Source organism: Rhododendron vialii, chromosome 10a (assembly GCF_030253575.1).
Source record: "Rhododendron vialii isolate Sample 1 chromosome 10a, ASM3025357v1".
Lineage (NCBI taxonomy): Eukaryota > Viridiplantae > Streptophyta > Magnoliopsida > Ericales > Ericaceae > Rhododendron > Rhododendron vialii.
This window is the reverse complement of record NC_080566.1, coordinates 17,391,035-17,399,992: the sequence shown is the minus strand read 5'-3', so window position 1 is coordinate 17,399,992 and position 8,958 is coordinate 17,391,035.

Here is an 8,958-nt window from a genome sequence, read left to right as displayed (position 1 = left end):
TCGACATTGGCGATGGATTGTCTAAATTGAGTATCTAAAGCAGCCATGTTTTGCCTGAACTCTTCTACCCCATCTCCTTGGTCGGCCATTGCTAAGGGATTTTTAAGTGGTATCTCTATTGAGGGTTCTTGTGGTGTTTCTGTTGACGGTTGTTCTTCCCGTGCTATTGGAACTTCAAATAATTGAGTGCCTTTCAGGGTGTCTATGCGAACCAGTCTTTGGAGCGGACGAAACCAACTGGGTAGAGCCTTTTCTCGCGGACGACCAATGTTTCGGAACTGGCAACAAAGCAAAGGGGAAACTTTCAACTCATCACGGATATTTGTCCTTCCTTTCTTCGTGCCTCCTAGAAACTAAGCCTAGGACATACCGTGATCCGAATCTCACTTAAGGTGTTTGTACAGAAGATTTCCAACAATCCGAATAGGTGCTGTCAGGCAGGTTAAATTCCGAATGCTTCGGAACCAGAGCCAATCTCTTTACCTTGACCATCCGAGGTAGAACAATATGACTACCGAAATCCAGATACGCACACACTTAAGGTTAGTCCTGGATCAAGGGAGCCGTTTGGGCACGGCAAACACCGGAGATATCTCAAACTCCATGGATTTAGAGTCTCCTAGACTGAGCGAATCCTAAGGGAGCCCTATCCTCTAGCCTGCAGAATTCAATGATGCATGAATGATATGCATGTACAGAAAAGGGAAGCACATAAACATGATATATCACATAAACTAATGACATCTGTTGGCGACTTGGTGTCGGGCATGGAGTTAGTTACTCGATATCACTAGAAAATTATTGTGCACTAGATTAAGTTATTTGTTTCCTTTTTTGTTTTTTGTTTTCTTCCTTGCTAGCTTTATCTCTTCACTTGCTTTTTAATGTGGCTTGTATTGAATAGCATTATAAGTTATCACAGATATTGATTGGGTTGCACGTCATGAAGAATTCCATGATTGTTCCTTCCAAAAGAAGTACTCTAGAGAGGAAATTTGATAAACTTATAATCACTCTTTTTGGAGTTCTCTTCTGTATGTGTCTCATTGGGGCCTTTGGAAGGTGTGCCATTAGCTAGTCTTTTCTTCATGCTACAGTAGCTACAGTTTGTATTTTCTTTTTCGATGACATTCTCAACTTATAGCAGATCATTTTTAAAGACCAAGTTGGGGACAAGCATGGTATGGGCATGTTGGGTCGAATTAACTTTAGTTAATTCTAAGCAGGAGACACATTGGGGACATTGTAGGTCAATAAAATTTGGAAAACTTAACTTTATAGGTAAATTATTGTGTTTAAAATATAAAGGTAAAAGTGATAAAATTCGCAAATAAACAAAATTCAACCTCCTCCTTTTAGTCATAATATTCAACAGTAAATGGAAAGAATTGCAAATTGGAATATAAATGATATGAATGACAACAAATACATAGATACAATATATGCATCCATTTTTTTTTTTTTTTGAGCTGCTTGCCGTGTCCATGCTTTTTTTAGAATTACAGTGTCATTGTCTATCAACATGTCCATGTCGGTATCTGTGCCTTTTTAGATGTAATCTTATCACAATTCATGAGATTGACTAAGGGATGCTTAAATATGAAGGAAACGGACTGACTACTATGCCTTGAAGAAATGAGAGATACATGTAGTGCTCGCACAGACCTTGCAAGTTTGTTGCTGTTATTAGTTGAATGACATCCCGAGCAAGGCGCACTTTCAGGCTTCCTGTTCACATTCTCCTTTTAGGATAAAAACTATGGTGAGGAACATAGGATCTGTTTGAGTTTGACTGTGAGGTCTGTATTTTCTTGTAGCAACTGTGCTAATAAAAATAATTTGTTTTGAGGGATGTGGGGACAAAGATGGGTTATTGAATTTATGATCTGAATTTTGTATTAACTCAATCCAAATCTAGGTCAAATTACAAATGATGCCAAGTTCCAGGGCTTTACAGGCTGCCGCTAGGCTTCCGTATCTTGATAAGATGATTCATTCGTTGACAGGTTTATCTTATGCTGGAAGATGTATCTTATGCAGATGAGTCTTTACTTCCTACTAATTGCTTTTCACAAACAAGACTCATTTTGTTACTTTTGTCGCATAGGGATTCCAATCTAGTTGAACTTTTTGATAATGTGCTGTAAAGTTTACCAGATTTTTTAGGAATTTCTGCTTGCAGCTTATATAATATGTTAATTCAAATGCCATGAATTAATGGGTTTGTAATCGTAATTGTATGATCTGGTTTACTGAGTTAGTTGCTATCTCAGAAATCGAAGGATAGAAAGAGTCAATCCTCATTGATAGTTAATTGCTCATCAGGAAAATAAATAGTGTTACTACCTTAAATCACACATACACAGGTTGCAGAACTCATAGAGAAAGATCTTGTTTTGATTGGGTGCACCGTTATTGAAGACAAGCTTCAAGAAGGGGTACCTTCCTTTATAGAGACTCTTTCTAGAGCTGGAATCAAGATTTGGGTTCTAACAGAGGACAAAATGGAAACAACCATTAATATAGCTTATGGTTAGTAGTTAAAAGAGTTATTGCATCAATTTTCTTTTTCATATATTTCCTACTTGATGTTGTGTTTCCTCTTTTTTATTTGCAAAAACTTGAATAAACTCTCCCTTTTCTTTGCCTCGGCATGCAAGTTGATCAATAATGACAAGAAACAGTTAATTATTAGTTCAGAAACTGATGATATTCGAGAAGTTGAAAGCAAGGTAAGGAATTAACTTATGGGGTTTGATTGAAAGGAAATTAAAAAATTTATAGAGGTTTATAGTGTGTATTAGTTTGAAAGTTGCTTTACATTCCATGGCCAGGGAGATCAAGTTGAGATTGCATGATATATGATGGAAGCATTGAAAAATCAGCTAAAGAAGTGCCACGATGAAGCACAAAACTATTTTCACACTCCATCTGGTCCAAAATTGGCACTTGTGATAGATGGGAAGTGTTTGATGTATGCACTAGACCCGAGTTTACGAGTAATGCTACTAAATCTGAGCTTGAATTGTAGTACAGTCGTTTGCTGTCGAGTTTCTCCTTTGCAGAAAGCATAAGTAAGCTTCCATACTGTGCCTTTTTAAAATTATGCAATTTTCTTTTGGTGACATTTAAATTATCGTTGGACTTTAGGATCTCGTATATGTTGTTTGAGTTATACTCTGTATTTAAGCTTATCCATGATGTTGCAAGGCAGAAACCTTTGACCTGGCCATGTGCTCCATAATTGCCTTATCCGGTGCGTTATTTCTAACGTCACCCGAGGCGGTTACCCGAGCGTATCTTACACGCAATTACTTCGGGACCAAGTATGGTGTAGCCTATAAAAGCGAAAAGATGTAAACCTAAAGAGATACACCGTCCTTCTCTACCTGTAAACACCCCAATCTGGGTTTCCAGATTAATTTACTTATGGTATTTGATTCCCCATTGATGAAACTGATCAAGAACACCTCGGGAATGTTAGTGTGTTTGAGCTTTGAGTATTCGATGCCCCTTAAACCCAGACAATTTCGAGAAGCCAAAACCTTACCTGCACGTGTTGGTCCAAGCCCAGTGCGAGCTGGTCAAAGTGTCACGTGTTGGGTAGTAGTCAAAGTTTGACCGATGACCAGCATAGTGTTGCTTGGACCCACGCGCGCTGGTCAAACCCCTGTCCCATCACATTTATCCAGCCATGATCACTGGACGTTTGGGGCATCTTTGACCTTACTTATTCGCCTGAGGGGTGATCCTCAGACAGGGGGATGTCCCCCCTCTCTCACACACCTCCCATCAACCTTTCTTGAAGGAGAAGACTTGATTGCCAAGCCAAACCAACCATTACTTGGCTGGTTACTCCTCTCCTACACCACTCCATCCTCTATATATACCCACCACATGTCAACTTCAAAAGGGTTACAAACTTGGTCATCGTTCATACACTCCAAGAGCACACCAAACAAGCTTTTAGGTTTAAAAAGCAAGACACAATACTTGTTCTTCATCCTCTAAGCATCACATTTGTCCAATCATCCACTCACTCCTCAAGCTCAAAGCTCAATCACTCTTTCAAACCCGAATCCAAAGGTATAACACCTTTGAACTGCTCTGTTCTAATCCCTGAGGGGGGCTGGCAAGGCCAAGGCTGGTAATCAATACCAAGTCCTGGCCCTAAAACTAGCAAGGTTTCAAAAATTGTAGTGGCAAGCACCAACGCGCGTCAGTCCCTAGCTCACAATCGCCACTCTGTGGCTGTGCATGCAGATCTCGCGTGGGGCCTAGGGTTTGGTTATTTTATGCTCTCCTTTCTATATACATCACTGCAAGCATGCTAAAAATCAGTTTACTACTTTCCTTTGTTAAAACTGCTAGTGGTATTTCAATACTCATACCTGTTGCAATAGAATACCCCTGGGGCCCTTCTGGATATGTCCTAGAACCTAGAAACATGCAGAATCAAGTATTGGTCTAAAGGCACAAACCTGCGCACGATTGTGGCTTACCCGCACACGCTTGTTAAGTCTTGACCAGTGGCTGGCCTTTGTGTGGGTAACTTGGCTCTAGCCATTATTTTATTTTCACACTGTTTATGGGTGCTTATTCCTACCTGTAGGTCATCCAAAATTTCTTCTCTTTTATCGGTAGGCCTTGTTCACCTACCGGTAGGTCATTCATTGGGGTTTCTTATCGACTTTAATGGGTTTATTGATGCATTCTTTCAAGTGTTTGGAGAACATTACTCGTTTCATAGATAGGATGAGATCCGATGGATTTGAAAGAGCACGTTGAGTTATGAAGTGAGAAATGTAAGTCATTGCACGTTGAAATACAAACGATACACTTGTGCATTAGAATGACGCGCGAACACTCAGGGCCCATCAACGGGTGGGTGTTTGGCAAGGGATATCAGGATCCCACAATTGGCCTGGCGGGAGCTAATGCTCATAATGAACACACTCAAGGCCTAACCTACATGGTGGGTGCTTGGCGGGGGATATTGGGATCCCTTAATTGACCCGGTAAGAGCTTCGACTACACACAAAGGATACGAGATGTTGAGACATGAATTGAATGAATATGACTTATGAGTAAGACGAGAAGAATGATCGGTGATAGTTGGACACTTTGATCATGATAGTTATGCTTACCTCTGTTGTCATTTGGTTTACATCGTTTGTTATTCTGTATTGCTCATTTGCATATACAGTTTGCATTAGACATTTCTACTGGGTTAGTGTAGTTTAAACCTTACATCATTTTTAGGTGCTAATCCAGGACAGTAGCTTGCATGCATACAGTGCTTGGAATGTGGAAATACTTTTGAAAGCTAATAGAATCAGTTACTTATCCATCTTTGTAAATTTCTTTTGGAATGTGTATTTGTAACTTTAATTATAATTCTTTTGACTTGGAATATTGTAACCCTTAACTATCTTTTGACGCTAGTACTTATGTTGATTTAAGGCCGTTGTGCCAATGATGTAATATTTTGGAAACTGTTGGACGTTGAGATGCAATTATGGAAATGGGGATGCTATATTCTTTTGAGTATCGTATGGAATATTGTGAGGATTTTACTATGGAAACTCTTTTATATTGGGCGCTGCTATTCACAGCCCTTTATTTTCTCTCATAGCCCACTGCATTTCGGTAAATGGTTGTTGAAAATCATAAATAACATTTCGGTAAATTTCTGTTGAAAACAAGATTATATTTCGGTAACTACATGTCGAAAATATGTTCAATTTTCGGTAAATAACTGCCGAACATACATTTTCGGTAAATATCTGTTGAAAAAAATATTATATTTCGGTAATTGGATGTTGAAAATATATCTCAATTTCTGTAACTAACTGTCGAGTATAATTGAAAATTTTTAACGGGCTATGGGAGAAAATAGAGGGCTGCGAATAGCGGCGTCCTTTATATTTATGTTAAAAATCGATGGAGTGACATTTTTTCCTTCAATAAAAATAGATTTCAGATAAACAACTACACAACGAGTTGCTATAAGTTCCACCGCAACTCCATGAATCAGGGTCGAAACTAAGCCCCATCGTGAAGAGAACGTTTAACACCGCAAGTAGTTATGAAAACTAGCATGAACCCAACTATTATGCGAGGAAATCTACAAGTATATATTATTTTTACGGACAACTAGAACTGAAATTACAAATAGCTAAATGAAGTTTTCGGGTATTATGCATTGTGTTTTTTGCAATTGAAATAACAACACACAAGGAGAAGTACTAAAGAAATTAATTCCTAGTGACTGCAGAGACGGATCTACTTAAGGGCGTATGGGGTCACGGCTTCAACGTTGTTTTAGGATTTTTTTGCTTCAAATTTTAATATTAATATTAGTTATTTTTTTGTTTGTAAGGAATTATAAATCATATTTGGTGTTATTTAGACATTTAAACGCTTTAAGAATGGATATGTTTGTTTTGGGTTTCAAAATTCAATTCCTCTCTTTGCTTATGATGTCTCATGTGTTTTTTCTTCAATTATTAATCTTATTTCTTTTTCTATCTCTCTCCACTGTTTACCTAAAAAAAACTCCCTCGAAATCTAAACTAAACAAATTATTAGATTTTTGAATTTTAAAATTTCAAAATCTTCTTATTTATAATCCGGCTCCTGCGTTTACAAAATGTTAGTTTCGTTCCTACTAGCCCCGTCGGTACCAAAATCGTAGGGACGGCCGTCTCCGGCCACCGGACGGCCGATCCGAGCCGTCCAAAAATTCTATAAAAAAAAAACGAGGGGGCCCTGCGATTTATACATATATACACGAAAAAAGGGTGCTCGGATCAAGCACCTTACACACCTCGGATGCCGTTGATTCCCGCGCAAGACCCCCTCGTTTTTTTTTATAAAATTTTTGGACGGCTCGGATCGGCCGTCCGGTGGCCGGAGACGGCCCGGCGCGGCCGTCCCTACGATTTCGGTACCGACGGGATCGGTACCTGTAGCATCACTCTTTGTCAAAATATCAGCATATCTATTTTCTTTTTGGAAGCCATGTCTAATCGTCACTGACTCAAACCAGTCTCGGAAGCCATGCATGTCTAATCATTCCAAAAGTATTACTAGGGCCCGTTCTAGAACACATTTTTAAAAAATAAATATTTATTTTATATTTTTAAATTTAAAAATAATGTAAATGAAAAATTTTTTTTTTTTTGCACTGTATTAAAAATCTTAATGAAATTTATCAAACAAAACTCATATTGATTGAAAAATAATTTACATAAGTACATAATTTTTGAGTTTGAAATTACTTTTTTAAAAAATAAATACTTATTTTCCTTTCGGAATCGAGCCCCAGAGTATTAGACCAACCACTTGCTAAAGAATCTAGCTTTCCTTGGCCTTCTCCATCCCGTGCACCAGACGGGATTAATTGTAGGTTTCTTTTTTTCAATCATAAAAGAGATCAATTTTAATTCTTACATAAAATTAAAACCGTCACTTTATTCCATCGCCCTATTGCTATAGTATATACCCCATGAAAGAGACGCGCATTTCAACCTTCAACTCATATTATCACTTTTAATTTGTTATTATTATGTCTATCTACATGCACCTACTAGCTAGCTCAATAAGATTACCAAGACAAAAGTTGTGATCACCCACACGAGTGGAAAATGATGCTTAAATCACTTTTAGAAAACTACTTTTAATCTCTTTGTGGAATGTTATGTCATTACCATTATATATGGTAATTTTTTTATATGGCAGTCAGGGGTGTCCGAACTAACTTACGAGAATGTCCAACTAATTCTCTTCTCAATCCGGTCAAATGTAGGTCATCTACACTGGAACAGCTTGAAAAGTCACAAAAAATTATTTTCTTAGGGCTTGACCTCAAGAATCGAATGCTGAACAATTGTACATGTGTGGAGCACACCCGCCAACAACCCGAACTAACCCTGATGGTTTATTATGTAATATTTTGACGTTTCAACTTCTAGACCGGTTATTAAATCAACATCTAAATCACGCTCAATAGGATGCACGTTATGATGAAAAGTAGTGACTCTAGGGTCAATCCTAATCACAAGTTGGAAAAGTTTAGTTAACTTTGTATTTGCTAAAGCTATATACAAAGTAATCATTTCTTATATTTAAAATAAAAAGGTTGGTTCCTAACTCAAACTATTTTTTTTTATCAGAAAAAAAGATCTTCTATCATTAATAATAATGATATGTACAAAAAGAACCCATGTAGTGATACACCAGAGAGCGTTACACATAGAGGACAAGCTCAATCTATTACTACAGCTCACCTCACAAATTTTTAAAAAAAAAAAAACCAGAACAAATTGTTTGCTTGAGTAATTAATTCTAAATAAGTAAACAAAATGATAGGTTCTTGCTTATCAAAAAATATAATGATAGGTCCTAGAGAATTAATTTTCCCATGTCCTTTTTTTTTTGTCATTATGTTAGTGAATTTACTACATGATCCCTTCATGTGTTAAAAGCTGAATATCAATCAAGATGTTGGTAGCAATAAAAAAAATTAATTCAAGATGTCTATTCTGTGCTTAATTTGAGTTATTACGAAATGCAATATTAGCTGTTAAATTTTGTGGAGGATTCCAACTTAAAATCAATAGGCAATAAGCAGAGAAGCCTCTAAATTATACTAACCAAGCTAACCAAGTGTGATTGGAATATATGAGTGATGTGGAATAAATTAAATCTGAAACTCCCCCTCAGGTGCAACCCGTTAGCACACGTCGACGTATGGACTGATGAGGCTAGGTGAGGGAATTATCTCAGGCAGAGACTCAACCACATTAGGTGATCAATGTGATAAGCCTTGAATAGTGTAAATTGATAGGCTTATCTCCCTCCATTTTGTCGCACTTGCATGCTTATTCGTCTGTTTTTGTTTGATATTGCGCGCAAGGGTGTTTTTGTCGTTCGTCAGATAATTGGAGATAAGAA